General features: G+C 35.5%; 1 pseudogene; it reads right to left on the reverse strand.

Annotated features, from left to right (window-relative positions):
- Positions 1–564: 564 nt before the first annotated feature.
- On the reverse strand, positions 565–18,403 carry LOC116554211 (annotated as a pseudogene).
- Positions 18,404–20,798: the final 2,395 nt, after the last annotated feature.

Here is a 20,798-nt window from a genome sequence, read left to right on the forward strand (position 1 = left end):
TTGGCAGAAGCCTTCAGTTCCTTACCATATGATCTTCTCCAGAGTCCTCAAGATATAATTGCTGGCTTCCTCCAGAGTAAGTGATCCAAGAGGGAATAAACAGAAGGCATAATGTATTTTATGACCTAGTCTCATTTGTGTCTTGCATGGTACAAATTTTCAGTGTTTAATGACATAGATGGAGATTTAAAATGCATTAGATTGTAAAAAAAAATCATTATACATATACATACTAAATATTTATTAAACATCTATGTGTAAAGCATTCTGCTAAGCTATGGGACATAATGCTGAATTAAATGGACTCAGTCAGCCCTTCCTCTCACAGAGTGTATTCTATCCTTATCACATTGGTAGGGGCACTGCTACCCTTACCTGCTTTCTCTTTCCTCTTGTTTTTTTTTTTAGCAAAACCTTCCCTAGCCTTTTTTTTTTTTTTTCTAAGAGTGACAAAAAGTTTATTCTGTGCTTCTTGCAGCATCAAGTAGGGGATAAAACTAGAGAGAGGGCCTGGTTTGGAGGTGGAGGGATTCCTGTGGGCTTCATTCTGGTAGGAGGAGAACATCAGGGCAGGCCTTTTGGCTGTTGCTCTGGGTAGGGGAGTAAAGGGTCATAATTACAGTGGGGGCCCTTAGGTGGCACAGGTTCGGAAGAGCCCCAGGCAGACATGAATTCTCCTGAGACATGAGATGGGTTTCTTGAGCCAGCACACGCAGAGAAGATGGGCAGACAGTGAACGTAGGAGTCCAGTTGGGAGTGAAAGAGCTCACTTTGCACAGCTTGGCCCAGCGAGCACGAGGCGTTCTTCACCACTAGCTCTGTACAGTGCACTGTAGATGTGGTACAGAACATCTCTGATAGGTCCCATGCCCAAGTCAATATTCATGACAACTTTGATCCCAGTGGCTGTCTCATAATAACGAAGTTTTGTTTTGGGTTATTTTTTGTTGGTTGTTTTCAAGGTGGTGTTTCCCTCTTGTTGCCCAGGTTGGAGTGCAGTGGAATGATCCCAGCATACTGCACTCTCCACCTCCCAGGTTCAAGTGATTCTCCTGCCTCAACCTCCCTAGTAGCTGGGATTACAGGTGCCCACCACCATGCCCAGCTAATTTTTGTATTTCTAGTAGAGACAGGGTTTCACTATGTTGGTCAGGCTGGTCTTGAATGCCTGACCTCAGGTGATCCATTTGCCTTGACCTCCCAAACTACTGGGTTTTTTTAGACCAAAGTCTTGCTCTTCTTGCCCAGGCTGTAGTGCAGTGGGGTGATCTCGGCTCACTGCAACCTCTGCCTCCCAGGTTCAAGCAATTCTGCTGCCTCAGCCTCCTGAGTAGCTGGGATTACAGGCGCCTGACACCATGCTCAGCTAAACTTTGTATTTTTAGTAGAGATCGGTTTTCACCATGTTGGTCAGACTGGTCTTGAACTCCTAACCTCAGGTAATCCATCCGCCTCGGCCTCCCAAAGTGCTGGGATTACAGGTGTGAGCTGCTGTGCCAGCCAGTAATGAAGTTTTTAATGGCTAATATGGAAAGCCAGGAAGCTGTTCTTCATGTCTAGCTGAAACATCTTACTGACAAATGAGCGGATAGAGAAGAGCACACCGTACATCAGCTTATACTCCTCCTCCTTGGGGATCACTTCTTGCTTGTTATAGTGCCATTTGCTGTAGTGTAGACACACTCCATTCTGGTCAAACAGGTAGAGGTGTGGACAGTCATCCGAACTGTTCCAAGTGCCCCTCAGGAGTTAGTTTCAGCTTTTCCTCAAAGCTTGTTCATGTTCTAATTGTCATTGGTTTTAGGGTATTTTTGAAATGTATTTATTGATTTCCACAGGCAAATTAGAAAAGCTTTAACTGAAATAATTTGGTGAAACTTTGCCATGTGACTCGTTTTGAAAGACTTTTACAAGTTTTATCCATTTGGTGCTCCTTAGTCCAGCAGTTCACTGTGCATCAGCACCAAGGATTGAGGTTCTTTTCCTTCGGTCCCTCTCCTAGAAAGTTATCTGTGCATATGCCCCTGGTAGTTACTCATTTAGTCAAACTCAGTGACTGTTTCCTTAGTAGTGATCATGTTGTTGAAGTAGCAAAATACACCACTTTTTTGAAGGCCCTTAATTTCACAAGTAAAGAGAAGTCTTAATGTTATAAACTAGAAAAAACAGTTGCAATGCTAAGCTCCATAGATTGTCTTGACTCTGCATTTATCTATGCTTTGATTCTACTCCACTCCCTCTCAATACATCTTGACCCTCTAAACTCAGTTCATGCACTGCCTGCTTCCAGAAACTTATTTTACATTTGTTCCTGAGGATGATCTCATTCAGTGCCATACATTCAAACACTCAATTTTATTTCATTTATTTTGTACATTTCAATCAAGTTTTCTGTTCTTTGAGGTCGGAACCATGTAGCATATTGCTCATTGGAGAGTCACAATGCTGAGTTTATAACGAGAGACTGATATGAATACAAACTGAGGAATACTAACTGATTTCTTATTCATTCAGGTTATAATCCTTGAGCATCTATTATATGACAAATGTGCTGGCTATCAACAAGATTCTCATATACAGAAGAAAAGGCAGACATTGAACAAAAACTTTGCAAAATTAAATTGACAATTATCATGTGCATTAGGAAGAACAAATGAGACTATATGAATGGCTACAACTGGAGAAGGAATGAGCATCCTCATCTTCTCTTGCTAATATTTAAGCTTTCCAGGGACAGTAATATGGGAGCGTGTATGAAACAAATTAGGAGACTAGAAGATACGGAGTTCACTGTCCTCTGGGATTCTGGCAAGTGGAACAATTCTAATTGGCTATAGAAATTAAATTATCCCAGAGCATGGTAACTGTTCAGCAATCACAATTTTTGTAATGCCACAATATAAACAGAGTCAGTGTCCAGTCCAGATCAACATCTGTATTAGTCTTTTCTCACACTGCTATAAAGAACTACCTGAGGCTGGGCATGGTGGCTCACACCTGATATCCCAGCACTTTGGGAGGCTGAGGTGAGTGGATCACCTGAGGTCGAGAGTTTGAGATCAGCCTGACTAACATGGAAAAACCTTGTCTTTCCTAGAAATACAAAATTAGCCAGGCGTGGTGGCACGTGCCTGTAATCCAGCTACTTGGGAGGCAGAGGCAGGAGAATTGCTTAACCTGGGAGGTAGAGGTTGTGGTGAGCTGAGATTGCACCATTGCACTTCAGCCTGGGCAACAAGGGTGAAACTCAGTCTCAAAAAAATAAAAAATGAATAAAAAGAAAAATAACTACCTGAGCCTAAGTAATTTATAAAGAAAAGAGGTTTGATTGACTCAGTTCCACATGCTGTACAGGAAGCATGGTTGGGGGGCCTCAGGAAACTTACAATCGTGGCAGAAGATGAAAGGAAAGCAAGCATGTCTTACCATGGCAGAGTAGGGGAGAGAGAAAGAGCAAAGGGGAACTGCTACACACTTTGAAACTACCGTATCTCCTGAGAACTGTATCATGAGAGCAGCAAGAGGGGAAGTCTGCCCCATGATTCAATCACCTCTCACCAAGTCCCTCCTCCAACACTGGGAATTACAATTCAACGTAAGATTTGGGTTGGACACAGAGCCAAACTGTATCAACATCAGAGAGGTTTCCCAATGTAAGTGATCTATTTGAGGCACTATGAAAAATTCAGTAGCTCTTTGTCCAGCATCTTTAACTGAATCACAAAATTGGCTAATTTTGAGTGTTCATAACAAATTAGCATTTTTTACTACTTGTGCAAAAACAGAATGTTGAAGTTACTTTTAGTTTTCATCACTACTTTATGCCTGTGATGAGCAGAGTACCTTTTTCTCATAATCCATTTAAATTTTACTCTCTATTTTTTAGTTTTAAAATGGTGTTATTCTTTCCAGCACTTACCATAGAAAAATTCCAAGTCTAACTACATGCTTTTCACATTTAATGTGATGACATGACGGACCTACCTAAGGATGTCTTTGTAGAAACAGAAAAATCCTTCTTACCAATGCTCTAATCTCCCCACTCTTTTAATGTTTTCTGCCGTTACTATTATAAATTGCCAGGATGTGTGACTGATTTCCTCAGGCAATACCTCCTCTAAAACAGTCTTTCTATGTGAAGAGGAAAATGCATAATCAGTTAGTTACTTTCCCCTATTTGCCATCTCCTGACTTATATCCTCTCTAGATTTGCAGAGCTGCCTTCTGAAACACTAGTTCTAGAGGACCATGACTTTAACTGGGCAAAATTTCTTCACAGCACCTAGATAAACCTTATGTATGCAAGGGTTTCCGATTTGTTGTTTTCTCAGATTTAAAAGGGTCTTCAAAGGGCATTTTAAATTTAATGTTAGAATGAAGCGTGCCCTGAAAAATTAACTTTTATATACAGATGTACCATTTGTTCTTGTTCTGAAGCAATATATAAGCATAAAATAAACTTCACTGAATTCTATTAGACTATATAACATTCTAGACAACTGAAAAGGCTTTTTCCTGGAATTAGATATGGAACATTACAGAACATTTCTGGCTGTCTTTGGTTGCAGGAATACATTATATGCTAGGGCCAACACTTTTATGTCTCAAGAAAGTTATGAACCAAATCATCTGGAGTTCAGAAAGTTGTTTAAACATGTCAGAGAAAAAAATAAATTATAGGCAAAATGTGGTGTAAAGGTTAGTATGCAGGAGCCCATCTATGACATTGGTAGACTCCAGTGTTCATTTGTTTTAAAGATAAATCTAATGTATTAAAAATAGAAATCCAATACTGTTAACAGAATAGATGCTGACAATCTAAAACTAAGTGAAACCACTTCCAATAAATTCATCAGTCAGTGATCATTATTCTTTCATTTTATCATCATATTCCCAGAAACACAGTTAATATTAATTCATGGAACAGCAGGAATCTGCTGTTATAAGAATAAAAGCAGAAAGAACCTGATATTACAAGATACATTATTCACAGTAATAAAATAATAAAACATTCAAAACCCAAACCATGAACATGAGCTTAAAACCAGTCACTTGATGAAATGTAAAAGAAAAAGTGAGAAATAGTCTCTTTGTTCAGATGTTTACTATTTCAGTAGAAAAAAAGAGAAAATATTGGCAAAGTATTTTAATGTACTGTTTTAGAATTTTTTTTTTTTTTAATTTGGAGAGCATATTTGGAAAGCTTGGATCCAATCGGTTGAAGCTTTGAAGTCATGAGGAATTCTTACATTTTTAATCCGGAAAAGTTTCTCACAAAGGAAAGAATTTAATGTGGGTTTTGGAATTCACATATGGTTGGACCAGAAGGAGTTTTCTAAAATGTTCATTATGTTCACTTGTCAAATTGCCAAATTATCTCCCTATTACTATGAGTCAGATAGTAATCCCAAATGGGTTCAGTTTCTTTTAGTCTTCTCCCAGTTAAAATTAGCATATCCAAACATCGAAATTATTTTTAAAGTTTCATCAGAAGTTATATTTTTGGTAATTTTGTCAGACTTATGATAAGCTAGAGTCAGAAATGGGCCCCCAATGTCATTTGTGCAACCCCATTGTTTTGCTTATGAAGAAACTGAAACCCATGGGCATTTGAAGTCATAGTTACTGATCTAATTGGATGGAACTTATGGTTCTCTTATTCTTAGACGAGGACTCTTTCCATCCTAGCATACATGCTCTCTAGTTCAAGCTAGACAAAGATAAAAAAAATTTCACGCTGAGCCTTCCAGTCTACATTTCTGAGGCTCAGGTTTGATCTGCTTTTGAGAAACTATGCTGTTTTGAGATTTTCATGGTCAAGGATAGAAACAGATTAACTTTGCCTTACAGTCATATGTAATATTTCCCTTGAAACTTGATCTTTACATCTATTTCCCCATTATATGCAAATAGAGTTGAGTCATAACTTTTATAAATTACTTGTTTGAAGATCCTCTGTCTCAAGACAATGGATTGGGATTCAGAGGACTCATGGTAGTATGTTGTGCTGGTAAGCTCTTCCCTCATAGTACCATTTACTTACATGACTGAATCATAGTGACTTTTCCAACATACCAAAAAATAGCTCATCATTTCATGTGATATGTCAGCATATGTTTGGGGGTGGGGGCTAGCATATGACCATGACCTTAGAAATGTTCACAGGCCTTTGTAATATACTTGGAAAAGATGTACTTTACTATCTCTATACATTTTCATTCATACAGTGCTTAATTTTACTGGAGGCAAAAAAAAAAGGGGACAATGTGAGAAGAAGAGTTATTTATAAATAAATAAAAGTGCATTACTTTTATTTATTTATTTATTTATTTATTTATTTTTGAGATAGTGTGTTGTTCTGTTGCCTAGGCTGGAGTGCAGTAGCATGATCTTGGCTCATTATAACTTCTGTTTCCTGGGTTCCAGTGATTCTCCTGCCTCAGCCTCCCAGGTAACTGGAACTTTAGGCACCCGCCACCACACCCAGCTAATTTTGTATTTTTCGTAGAGATAGGGTTTCACCACGTTGGCCAGGCTAGACTGGAACTCCAGACCTTAGGTGATCTACCTGCCTCAGCCTCCCAAAATGCTGGGATTACAGGTGTAAGCCTCCACACCTGGCCACATTACTTTTTAAAAAAAGAAACTGGAAGGTTTTTAAGAATAAGATGGCATGAATATTCCTGCTCTGTGAAAGCAACAAAACTATTTTCTCTATGACTTCTTATTTAAATTTTACTAGAAGCTTCTGAGGTTAAAGTCAAATTTTATAATTGATTATTTCTTGTCTTTAATTGAAGAAATATTTCTGAAATATTGAGTCCAAGGCCATAATTTGGAAGTGCACAGACATGGCCCGCCCTTATTTAAAGTTGGTAAGAAAAACTTGAGTTAAAAAATAGAGATATCCCAAGTGGCCACACTTCATTCCTCAGTATTACATAATAGACATATCCTCACCATGCTACAATTCTGTTGGCTATGGGTGATTAATTCATTAAAATACGCAAATATATATTGGGTCTTTGCCATGACCCACACATGGTTCCCCTCATATTTTAGTGGGAACAGATATAAATAATAACGAAATAAATTTATCATACGTCAGATGATACACGAGAAGAAGAAAAATTAAGCAGGAAAAAGAATATGGAGAGTAAGTCATCACGTGTGCTTTTTTATATGCTTTAGTGGGGAAATAACAGTCTAATAGGGTGATGTTTAAGCAAAGATTGGAAAAAATGAGTCATGTGTATGCCTGGAAGAAGAGCATTCCAGGAAAGGAAAAGGAAAGTGCAAAGCCCATGAGGTGAGAGTGTGCTTAGCATGGTAGAGGAACAGCAGAGGAGGCCAGGGTAGCTGAAGAAGAATGATTGACAGGGCAAGTTGTAGAAATTGAGGTAGGAAAGATGATAGCAGTTACATCAAATTGGACTTTGGCTTTTACTTTAAGTGGAAAATGATTGGAGAATTTTGAGCAAAAGGTTGATAAATATTTGCTGCTGTGTGCAGGATGGACTGCACAGAGACAAAAAGTAAAAACAGGGAAACAAGAGTCTGCTGAAATGACCCACAGGAGAAATATGGCAGGTTAGACCCAGTGCTAGCTGATGAATCTGTGGTCTATTTTTTTTTCCAGCTTTTGAACATATTCAGTGGGCTTTTTCTAACCTCATAGACCCTACCTGCTCAAGCAGCCTTCTTTGTGCTGAATCTAGCTAGTATCAAAAGACCACATAATATCTCATAAGTGTATAATTATTATTAATTAAATATACAGATTTTTTTTTAATTAACAGTAAAAAAAAGACCTTCTGAAGCTTTCAATATTCCCTTTCTAGTCTCTGGCTAGGTTGTCACTACTACAGTGATGAGTGTTGTGGATCTACTGATTCTCAACTTTGTGTTCAACTATACAAAGGCTTTCCTAGGGAGGCTGGTGAGGGAAGCTATTAAATTATTTCTCTTCTCACTCTGGGACATAGTTCCCCTTTAACTCTGCTTGGGCCTCACATTGTAAGGTGGGAGTCTAGGTGGAAAAATTTCTTCCAGAGTATGAAGGAAAGCGACTCATTCTGAGAGAGGTAGCTAAGGGTACATGTGGGAGAGTCCTTCCTAAGTGCTTTCTCCTCTCTTCCATCCTTTTAATTCACACTGAATTAAAAAGTGTTGGCTTCTTTTAACAGCCTTTGTGTCATATCGTTGTAGTATTTAGCAGCAAGGCCTTGTCTGGATGTAATAGGTAAAAGAACTTTGGAGAAGTCTCTCTGGTTACCAAACTGATTGTCTTGCTAAATAAGTCAAGTAGCTACTTTTCCTTACTTGAGGCAAAACAAACAAACAAAAAAAAAAAACAACTTGGGAGTTAGGTCTTGGTGATTGAAAGCTACAAGGAAACATGATTTAAGATTAAAATACATCAGTTTGTCGTTTGCTAATTATTATTCCTGGAACAGCCATGATAAATGCTGACTATTAGATCAGTGAAGAAAATGATAAATTATTCAATAAATGGTATGTATTAGCTTCCTAGTGCCTCTATAACAAATTATTTTTTAAAAACAACTTTTGGCTTAAAACAACATAAATTTATTTTCTTACGGTTCTACAGGTTAGAGATCCACTATTAGTCTCAGTAAGCTAAATTCAAGTGTCCATGGGGCAGCATCCATTTTGGAGGTGGTACGTTTTCATTTCTCTGCCTTTTACAGCTTTTAGAACTTGCTGGCATTCCTTGGCTCATAGCTCCTTTTCCACCTTCAAAGCACATGACTCCAACTTGTGCTTATGTTACAATACAACCTTCTCTGACTTTGTCCCTCTTGCCTCACTATTATAAAGACCCATGATTACATTGAGCAAAGCCAAATAGTTTAGAATAATGTTCCATCTCAAGATCCTTAGCTTAATCATATCTGCAAAATTCCTTTTGCCATGTAAGGCAATATATTCACAAGTTCAGGAGATTAGGATCTAGACATTTTTGGGTGGGTTCTATTCGTCGTATCATGCAAGATAAATTGCCTAATTTTCTCTCTTTCTGACACTTGAAATTGATCCATCAATTGAAGTGTGAAGAATTGTCATCAATTCTTCAGATTGTCATTGATCCATCAATTTCAATTCTATTTCTCAAAGTGAATGTTTAAATATGCAAATACATATTGAAGCTAATTTACTTCCATGATTGGTTGCTAATGATTGCTAATGATTGTGATTAGTGTGAGAAGTCTATAGATCTGATAGCTATGATTCCCTAAATTTATATTACTATATATGCTAAATAAAATGTGTTTATATACATATATAGAGAGGATGCAATATCTATATATAGCAAAATACAGAGAGATATCTCTATATATACACACATACTATATATACAGTTCTCTCTACATATAGTGGGTATATCTATACACACACACACACACACTCACACACAAATAATTGTATTTAAACCTCACCCTGTATACCTCAGTAATTACACAGAAATTAAAATTTGAGTGTTAGCTATGAGAGAAGCATTTATAAAATTTTTCTTCCCGGAAGGGTCATGATGGGGTCAAAACATGACAGAAGAGTTCAGAACAATATAACAACTTGTGATGGTTAATGTTATGTGTCAACTTGCCTGGGCCATGGTACCTAGATATGTCGTCAAACATGGTATCGAATATTTTTATGGGAGTATTTTTGAATGCGATTAACATTTAAATTGGTAGAATTTGAATAAAGCAGATTGCCATCTATGATGTGAGTGGGTTTCATCCAGTCAACAAAAGACTGACCTCCCCACTCCCCCCTAGCAAGAGGCAATTCTACCAGCTGACATTCTTCACACTTGATCTGCAACATCATCTCCTCATGATCTCTATCTTACCAGTCCTCCCTACAGATTTTGGACTTGCCATTCTCCTTAATCATGTAAGCTAATTCCTTAAAATAAATCTCTTTCTATATATACATCCTATTGGTTCTGTTTCTCTGAAGAACCCAAAACTAACATACAGCCTTAAAAGCCAAACAAGCTATATGTATAGAAAAATAAGACTAAATATCCTGAATATATAAAAAGGTTTTGCAAATTAGTGGGGAAAAAAATAACCCCAAATGCTACAGGAACATGTATACAAAAATATTGGGGTGGGGGGGAGAAAAGTACATCTAAAAAATGGATAAAAATAAGTATACATGCTCCAGTTTTCAAAGAATTATTGTTTAAAAATGTAAAACAGAAAGATCTAAAAAAGTGGGAAGATCCAGTATTGTTTAATAGGGAAATCAGTTTCCTATTATAAATTTATATTCAATCTATTAGTTACACTATAAATTGCTGTGCTGATTTCTAGGAACATACTAGAATTATAGTTATTCATATCAAGGGTCTAATAAAAGACATTAGATCCACCAATTTCAGTTCTGTGAATTTCTCAAAGCAAATTTACAAATATCCAAATATATATTGAAGCTAATTTATTGCCACAATTGGTTACTGATGATTACTAATTATTGGAATTAGTGTGGGTAATCTATAGGTCTGATAGCTGTGATTCTTCAAATCATAGGAATACAAGTGAAATAATAGACAACCATTAAAAATGTAAGAATATGTCACATATAGAATATATTTTCTATTAAAAACAATAAATGATGAGTTATAGCATAATGTATTTTGATACATTGTACATAAATTTATGTACATACATGGGAAAAATCAGTATATATGACAAAGTTTTAGGAATGATCATATCTTGATGATATAATCTGAGGTGGTCTTAATTTTTTTCATTTTCTACAACTGTATTTCTTTTTTTCTATCCATTGATTTTTTTTATTTGTATAATTTAAATTTTCAAAAAATAGGTTCACCTGGAACAAGAATGTTTTAAAAGCTATTCTGCATGAGAAAGGTAACGTTGTCAAGTTGATTTAATTTTAAGTTAATAGTTAAAAAATAGGAAGTACAGGAGTAAGGTAGAAGTTACTGCTTTAGGATTAAAAGCAGCAAAGAGCACTGATGATAATCTCTTTGGCAAGATCTTCTTTATAGTTAGAGCTTTGTCTTCCCAAGCATGTAAACACAATGTTGGAAATTTAGGTTCCATTTCAGTTTAAATAGCTGAGTTAGATCAACTTTTTAAATGGATAACCTAATCAAATACTAAGCAACAGAACAGGGGTGTTTCCTCATTGTCACAAACTGGAAATAAAGGGCTCACAAATGTCATTCAAGAAATTAGTGAAAGTTAAAAAATACAACAATGAAACATTTTAAAAATCACTAGAGGGCTACAACAGCAGATTTGAACAGCCAGGAGAAAGAATCAGCAAAGTGAAGACAGGTCAATTGAGATTATCCATTCTTAAAAACAGAAAAAAAACAGAATGAAGAAAAATGAAGAGGTAATTAGAGACCTGTGAGACATCATCAAATGTAACAAGTACACATACACATTCTGTGGAATTCCTGAATTGAAGAGAAAGAAGAAGGGGAAAGAATATTCAAAGAAACAATGAGAAAACATTTACCAAGCTTTGAGAATAACACTAACCTACATAGCCAAGAAGCTCAGGAAATGCCAAGTAGTATAACTCAATGGTAACTACACTTAGGCACATGAAACTGTCAAAGACAAAGAGAGGATCTTGAAAGTAGCACAAGAGTGTCTCTTTATATACAAGTGTTTTTCAATAAGATTAACGGCTGATTTAATATCAGAAATCATGGAGACCAGAAGATAAATGACATTAAGACAGCTAAAAAGAAAAAGACTGTCAAATAATAATTTTTATGTCAATATCACTCTTCTTTAAATACGAAGGTGAAATTAAGATGCTGTGCAGTAAACAAATCTGAGAGAAATTTGTTTTATAGCAGAGCTGCCATAAAGCCTTGTCTAAGGCTTTAATCCTTAAGGATTAAATGAAAATACACTAGACAGTGACATGAAAAAGAGAATGATTAAAGATAATTATGAAGATAAATATAAAGCATGAATTATAAATATATTTTTATTTTAATAATTGTTTTTCTTCTAAAACAATTATTTTTTTAAAATGACAGCATAAAGTACTAGTTATAAAACTGAGTTGATATACATACTTTTATATGCACAAATATGTAAATTTGTGCATGACAGTAACAGCACAAACTGGGGAGGAAGGAATGAGGTTATATAAGAGTAAAGTTTTGGCATATTCAATTGCAAAATATTGCATTAGGTTGGTATTAATTCAAAGTAGGATGTCATAAATTATGTTGATTGCAACCCTCAGAGCAACCAACAAAAAATTTTTGAAATAATATTGTCAAAAAATAAAATGATACAGTAGCACATATTCATTTATTACAAAATAAAATAGTAATGAAGAAATAGAATAATAATATGTGACAAATAGAAAACAATAACCAATGGCAGATGTAAATCCTGTCTTATCAGTAACTACATTAAATGTAACTGTAGTAAATATTACAATTGAATTAAACAGTATGATAAAAAGTAAAAATTAAAAACAAACATGATTTACCTATATACCATCCATGATAGATACACTTTAGATTCAAAGACAAAAATAGTTTGCAAGTAAAAAGATGAAAAAATATATACCAGGAAATAGTAATAAAGGTAAACTGGAGTGAGTATAATATTAGACAAATCAACTCAAAAACAAAACTTGTTACTAGAGATTAAAAAGCACTTTAAAATATTAAATCTATCAAAACTTTAAGATTTAAGTATATAAACATATAAGCTTCTAACAAAAGAGCCCCAAAATATGTGTAACAAACATAGGCAGAACTGCAGAACTGAAGGAAGCAATGAAGGAAGTCTAATAATAGAGACTTCAGTTACCCAATTGCAATAAATATTGAAGAAAACAAAGATAATCAAGGAAATAGAAGATTTTAAGAAAACCATAAACCAATTAGACCTAACAAATATCTGTAGAATAGTTCACTCAATAACAAAATACACATGGTTCTCAAGCACACATGTAACATTCTCGAGGAGAGAGTATATATTAGCCAATAAAATAAATCTCAATCTATTTAAAGAATTGAAATCATATGGAGTATTATCTCCTACCACAATAGAATAAACTTAAAAGTGAATAACAAGGAAATTTTAAAAATTCAGAGAAACGTGGAAGTTAACACACTCCTAAATAAGGGGTCCAAAAAGAGATCACAATAAAGTCAGAAAATTTGACATAATAAAAACAAAACACAAAATACTAAAACTTTTTGGATCCAACAAAGACAGTCCTTGAGAAAATTATGAGAAAATACAGTAATAAAAATTAGAAAAATATAGTCATAAACACCATATTTAAAAAGATCTCAAATCAATAACTTGTTCTTTCATTTTATGAAACTAGAAAAAGAAAAGTAGATTAATATCCAAAGCAAATAGAGATAGAAAGTAATAAATATTAGAGATAAAATAAGTTTTCTCTGGTTTTTCAATTTCTGACATAACAAAATATTTTAAATCAATAAGCAAACTTCACAAAATTTTAGCTAGAATAATGAAGGAAACAAGAGGAAATCAAAATTAAGAATGAAAGAGGGGATGTTACTATTGACCTTAGAGAAAAAGAAAGGATTTTAAAGAATTATGGCTTTTTTTATGTCATCAAGTAGATAACTTAGATGAAGTGGATAAATTCCTATATATACACAAACTACTAAAACTGATTTTTAATAGTTGAAATTCTGGATAGACATATAACGAGATTGAATTAGTAATTAAACAACAAAAATTTCCCACAAGCAAAGGTCCAGTGCCAAATTCACCGGTTAACTCTTCCGTATATTTAAAGAAAAATTAGCACAAATCCTTCACAAATCTGCCAAAAATTAGACCAGAAGACAACACTTCAATTCATATTATGAGGCCTGTTACTCTGATGGGAGACATCAAAGATTTCAAAAGAAAAAATACAGGTAAACATTTCTTACGAATATTGACACAAATATCCTCAACAAAAATAACAAACTAAATCAAGAAACACAATAATATATACCATAACCATGTAGAATTCATCTCAGGAACCCAAGGTTGAGTCAACATATGAAAGTCAACTAACATAATACATAATACTAACAAAGGACAAAATCTGCATTATTAACAAAAGACAAAGACACACATCTCAAAAGGCACAAAAAATAATTTGATGAAATCTAACACATTTTCATGAGAAAAGCACTCAAAAAAATTAGAAATAGAACATGCTAAAGTTTTCTGTGGAAACACACAACTATTAGCCGGGGATGGTGGTGTATGCCTGTAGTCCCAACTACTTGGGAGTTGAGGCAGGAGAATTGCTTGAACCTGGGGAGGCTGAAGTTGCAGTGAGCCAAGATCACACCACTGTACTCCAGCCTGGGCAATAGAGCGAGACTCTGTCTCAAATAAAAACAACGGAAAGAAAACACACAACTAACTTCATACTAAATGGTGAAATACCAAAAATTTTGTTCCTGATCTCTCCAGGAACAAGGCATAAATGTCCTTCCTCAACACTTCTATTAACATCATCACTGGAGGATCTAGTCAGGAAATTTGGCAAGAAAAAAATGTAAAAGATATCCATATTAGAAAGGAAAAAAGAAAATTGTCTCTATTTGCAAATGGCATAAACTTATATATAAAAAAATCCTGAGGAATCCACCAAAAAAGTTTTAGAGTTAGTCACCAAGTTTAGTAAGTTAAAAAATACAAGATGCATATTCAAACTTCAATTGTAAAAAGCAATGTTTTTACAAAATAGAAAAAAACAAAATTCAATTGTATTTGTAAACATTAGCAATTAATAATCTTTAAGATAATTTCATGTACAATAAGAACAAAGTAGAAATATACTTATCAAGAAAACTGCAAGTATTGCCAAAAGGAAGTAAATGAATATGTAAATAAGTGTTTTCATGAATTAAAAGACTTAATAGAATTAAAGTAGCAATATGCTCAACATTGATCTACAAATTTAACGTAATCCCTAATAAAATTCCAACTTCATTTTTGGATTAAACTCACGAGCTGATCCTAAAATTCATTTGTAAATGCAATGGACCCAAAATAGCCAAAACAATGTTGAAAAAGAACAAGTCACTCTTCCCAATTTCAAAACTTACTACAAAGCTACAGTACTCAATAGAGCAGCAGTACTGGGATAAGGAGAGATGTATGGATCAATGGAATAAAATTGAGTCCCCAAAGGGGTGTGTGTGTGTGTGTGTGTGTGTGTGTGTGTGTGTGTGTGTGTGTGGTATAGGTAGATAAATCTTCACACACTCATTTTCTCACATATCACTTACATGTATGTGCTGGTAATATGTATCACTGTCAATTTTTAAAAGTTATTATTTTTGAAACAATGATTTAGGCTATGACTGAGGAGCAATGGCCACCTGCTAGAAGTATATTTAAATTTCAAGATTACTCATTTTGTATAAAAGGAAAGCAGCCCTGTGACACACTGTAAGTGCTTCTATGCAGTTGGCAAAAAATCAGCCAAGGTCCTGATCCAAATAGAATTCTTGATGAAATTACATTTTTTCCTGTCTTGATATCAATGGATACTTTTAAGTATTTTTGTTTACTTTTATATAGCTACTTCCAAGATGATAATAGAAAATAAAATTAGTAGTATCCTAATAAATATGTAAACAAAACAATTACATTTTTGTCAGAGAAAGCAATGAATAATGTCTTTCTAACAGCTGCACAATATGTATGAAATAATACAGAGCTGCTGCTTTTTTTTTTTTTTTTTTTTTTATGAGGCGGAGTTTCACTCATGTTACCCAGGCTGGAGTGCAATGGCGCGATCTCGGCTCACCGCAACCTCCGCCTCCTGGTTTCAGGCAATTCTCCTGCCTCAGCCTCCTGAGTAGCTGGGATTACAGGCACGCACCACCACGCCCAGCTAATTTTTTTTGTCTTTTTAGTAGAGACGGGGTTTCACCATGTTGACCAGGATGGTCTCGATCTCTTGACCTCTTGATCCACCCGCCTCGGCCTCCCAAAGTGCTGGGATTACAGGCTTGAGCCACCGCGCCTGGCCCAGAGCTGCTTCTTTACCAACCAATGTGCTTAATGCTTAATTGAATTCCACATCATATGAGATGCATCCTTTTTACTATCCACTGATTTGGATTATATTAGATCATTGTCCTACTTTACAGATCGAGGCACCTTCCTTGAGCTCTAACTGAATAGTGAATAACAAGGGGAATAAATTATCAAGCTCCAGAAGCCCAACGTCTGTAATAAAACCCTTTGTTACCTTTCTGAAGTGATCCTTGAGAAATACAGAATGGAAAACAATACTTTCATTGACAGGAAATGAAGATTACTCTCCCTTCTCTCTGATGAAAATTTATGAGAACAAATAGTAAAAAGATAGCATTAATGTCAAAGTGTTATAGTGAGAGCAGGTAAGAATATAACATAAAAGTTTATTTCTACCACACCCCCACTCCCCAACCTTTGGTTTCTGGTAGCAATGAGTGAACATTCTCCCTTTTATTAGACTCCACTGTCAAGTCAGAGGACGGTATATTGTTGCAGATTTAAGTTGCCATTTTTCTTAATTACCTGGTTCAGATAAGCAAATGCCAACTCGGCAAATTTGTTCTTTTAAAAGCCTGCAGGACGTCTCTGCTTATATTAGTCTTCCATGGCTGAATAATAAAATACCACAAAATCAGTGGCTTTAAACAAAACACATTTATTTTCTCAAACTTTTTGGAAGTCAGAAGTCTAGATGTGGCTTAACTCAGCCTTCTGCTTTTGGTCTCAAAGGGCTATAATCAGTAAGTCAGGTGAGCTGTATTCTTCATCTGAAGGCTTGACTGGGGAAACATCAGCTCCTAAGTTTTTTTAGGTTGTTGGAAATTAATTGTGGTTGTATGACTGATGGGCTCAAGCTTTTTGTTGGCTGTTTACCTGGAAACTACCCTCAACTCCTAGAGGCCCCCTGCAGTTCCTGGACACATGAGCTTTTCCAACATGGCTTCCGACTTCGTGAAGCCCACAAAGGGTTTTAGTCTGCTTAGATGGAATCTTATGCAACATGAGGTAAATGGGAGTAACAGCTCATCATCTTTGCTATGTAACATAAACCAATTAGGGGAGTGATACTCACCAACTTTGTCATATTCTGTTGTTTCAGCTTAGAAAACAACTACAAGTCCTGCCTACACTCTAAGGGACAGGGATCACATAAGGGTAGGTACACTAAGGGAGGGTAATGGGAAGTAGTCCTAGTGGCTGTCCACCACACTGCTCTTTCGCTATCTTCAGACTCAACAACTCATAGAAAACACTTTAAAGTTTAAACACCATATCCTTGAAATAAGACAGACATTTTCTGGGACTTGCTTTGTGCTGCAATTACTAATGGGCATTGCTTCCTTCAAGAATATCACTGCAGTAACAACCAGACAGTTGGGGCTGAAATGCTGAATATCTACAAGCAAGATCACCATCAACACCCCATTGGTTATATCCATTACCCTTACATCAAAAGCCCCTGCAATAGGAATACAAATGCAACCCTAGACTGAGGCCCATTTTAAAGAGATCCACCACAAACTGTATTATAATCTCCCATGAAAGGGGGTTGTATGCATCCTTACAGCTTTGTATTCTGAGGCATAACTTTATTTTGCTTCTAAAACTAGTATTCTCAGCCTTTGGTTCCTTAAGGACCCAATTAATTGAAGGCCAAAGCATAGAATTTCCTCCTACTTTCTTTTTCTCAACTGCAATTGTCTGAAGCTGAAAACGCGTGTATCTATGATATTCTAGAGATAAGTGGACCTGTGTTTGTTCCCTGTGCATATCTGTAACGTGGCAACAGTCCAGTAATCCCCTTAGGTTCTTGGCTCACTTAAAAAAAAATAGGTGCTTTGTTTTCTTTTATTTTGAGAGAATAAATTATGCATCAAACTCAGGTCTCAAACTGATGACAGAATGATTAGCAAGCATTGTCCTGCTTTTGACCTAGCATTGAATCACTTCCAAAGACAACTCTCAATTCTGGAAAAAGTGATCAATTTTTAGGAAAGAAAGCAATGATGGCAATTGTGGATTAAGGGAACAAGTCAGCTTGAGTTGCCAGGAAACAGGCAACATGATTCATAAGTATTTCCTTTTAGTTCTTAAAACTAACTTTCATGGTGACCTGTTTTAGACATGCTCAAAGAATTAATTCCCACTACTATGTAAGCCCAGGAAGTTAGTTATCTTGGTTAACAAAAAGCAGTTTTAAAGACTGTGTAAGCTATTTTGCTCATTGAGAAGATAAATAGGATGGTGGAATGAATCATGCTGTAAACATCTTACCACCCATTATTCCCTTTGAAGGCCTTCCAAGGTGAACTCATTCCAATAGGCATTTCCATAAAAGTCAAACTCATAAAAACTAAGTGGGAAAAAATTCACTCCAGCAAAAAGAATCTATCTCCTGGCTTGGGTGGGAGGTAGAGTAGGGTAATAGAAGGCAAAGGAAATGACTTGAGTTAGGGACCCAAGGGAGACATTTCCAATAATTTCCATGGATTGAATTTAAAAGGATGTCTATACAATATTTCTGAATCCTGGCTGTACATTAGAATCACCTTGGGAGCTTTTAGGAATGCAGATATCAGGGCCTAGTCTAGACTAATTATATGAGCATCTCTAGAGGTGAGGCTTGGCATGCCTTTAATTTGAAGGCATCCCAGGTGTTTGTAATGTGCAGCTATGGTTGAAAACCTTTGCCTAAAGCCAAAAATGACAACTTTCTATAAATGCAAATGCCCACCTCAGTGCTAACTCTTTTGGTTACACTTGCAAATTGTGGTTCACATCCAAAAACCATCATAAAGCCCTCTGGGACACTGCTCTGAATTATTTAAGTGTTCAAAGTGATTATGATACTGCCCCTTTAGGTCCATAGGCTTTTAGGAATGGAATCACTGCTTTAGGCTGGTAATTTTGCTTCTTCCTTCTCGTCATCCACTAATGACTGGGGGTTCAGGATGCAACATTGTGCGCTGGGAAAGTTAACCATTGTTTACTAGATTCACTAACATTTGTATTGCTTCTACTTTGGGCTTTTATAAACAGAGCTATGTAATCTTCTGTCCTTGTCCACATTTTGCCAACAGTCACAAAAGCAGCACATTCATTAATAAGAGCTATTCCTCAAGGGATTCAAAAAAAGAAAGAAATCATGCGGAGCTTGTGAAGGCATAGAGAGCTTCATGGAATCTGTAGATATTAAGTGTAGCTAGGATGAGAATTACCAGCCAAGGAAGTGAGTATGGAGTGAGAACTGACATAAACAGAGAAATAAAAGGCTAGGACATGTTTAAGAAATAGTAAACATGGTTCATGCTGAGGAATAGTATGAGATGATACTGAAAATGGAGACCAAGAGAGGATTAAATGCCAGCATTTAGGGTTTTGTCTTAGAGGCAGTAGACCATGGTGTTACATAACAAATTAATAAAGACATTTTAATGTTCATTAAGGCGACAAAACCAACTCTAAACACAAAGAGGCACATTTTGTGATTACTTAATTTTGTGAATATTAGCCAATGGCTAAATGAATTTTACCCCAATAGACTGTGTAAGTAAACTTGACAGTTACTTAGTGTCTAGGGTTTGTTCATTGATAGCATTTTTCATCTGCCTCCTCTGTCATATTTTGGCAAAGCAAATATACAGACATACACACATACGTATATACATAAGAACATACACATGCAAAAACATAGTTACTCATTTTGAAATGGAAAAACAATTTTCTTTATGATACTTGTTCTCTAAAAGGATCATGCAAGGAGGATGCAATAAAGATACTCAAAACTCAACAGAGATATTGGAGATTTTGTGGAAAGATAAGTAGATTTTATATTGTTTATGCTATTAATTACCAGTGTGACCATGGGAAAAAATCACTTCCAACTCAGGGAGTACATATCTCCAGTGATAGAGGGAAAACTAGTGCAAGCCAGTGAGTGAGATGGAGAATTAAGTCCTTAGTATTTCCAGGACTATATAGCATACCATGTGTTTTTAATAAATTAGTAAATGTAATTGGATATATTTCAGTTAATAAACTTTATCTCAACAGTAAAATAATAAAATATCTATTTTAAGGAAATTATTTGAGTACAAAATTTGGAATCATCTCACTGACACCATGATTATTCTTAGTTTGCCAAAAATTCAGCCTTTGCTCTCACTGTGGCCATATTTTCTCTAATAGTCTTGCGAAACGCTGAGAGGTGCAGGAAAAGGGGGGAAAGAAGAAATAAATACCAACTAGTCAGAACTGGTCATAAGACATTTTCCTAAAGCAAGTCATACACTATGAAATTAAGACCAAACCATTTCACAAGAGTAAGGGGTTTCTGTGAATTTACTTAGAATTTAAGCAGCATTTACTGCTATCTTTTAAAAATTTTATGAAGCAATATTTCAAATGATTACTTAGCACAGGGAAAATTTTCAGAGAAAGATATTTATTCCACATACAGACAGATATGTACATAAACATAACTAAGTATTGGTAAACAAGAAGAGAGAACATTAATAGAAACCAAAAATAATTAATGTCTGTTTTTAAAGAAAGGCTTTAAGGCTCATTTATAAACAAAAACTATTTTTGCATCCCTTTCCATGAACTGATTCAGTGGATTATAAATTGGCCGGCAGACCAGCACTATGGATGATTATGGGAGAAAAATGTTTTTAATGCAATGGTTTGTAAGTAGTCCAATCAAATATTTTCCAGAGACCG

The sequence above is a fragment of the Sapajus apella genome, unplaced genomic scaffold (assembly GCF_009761245.1).
Source record: "Sapajus apella isolate SASKATOON/1434 unplaced genomic scaffold, GSC_monkey_1.0 scaffold13, whole genome shotgun sequence".
Lineage (NCBI taxonomy): Eukaryota > Metazoa > Chordata > Mammalia > Primates > Cebidae > Sapajus > Sapajus apella.